The sequence below is a fragment of the Euprymna scolopes genome, chromosome 36 (genome assembly GCF_053919585.1).
Source record: "Euprymna scolopes isolate OS-2025 chromosome 36, ASM5391958v1, whole genome shotgun sequence".
Taxonomy (NCBI): domain Eukaryota; kingdom Metazoa; phylum Mollusca; class Cephalopoda; order Sepiida; family Sepiolidae; genus Euprymna; species Euprymna scolopes.
Genome location: NC_136517.1, coordinates 25,425,593 through 25,425,862, shown reverse-complemented (window position 1 = coordinate 25,425,862; position 270 = coordinate 25,425,593).

The following is a 270-nucleotide window of genomic DNA, read 5'->3' as shown; positions in this document are numbered from 1 at the left end:
TACATTTATAAAATATAATATATATATATATATATGACATTAATTAAAAATCTATAATATAATTGCGATTAAAATCCAAGTTTACCGACTAATTATTTATGTATTTACAATTTTTTTTCTTATATATATATATATATATATATATATATATATATATATATATATAAAAACAACATCTAAGTGTTGTTCTTTTCATTGATCCAATTTATTAGGAGACCCTTCCTTCTATGTATGCAACTTTTCAAAGCTTCACTCCTCACATTTAAACAT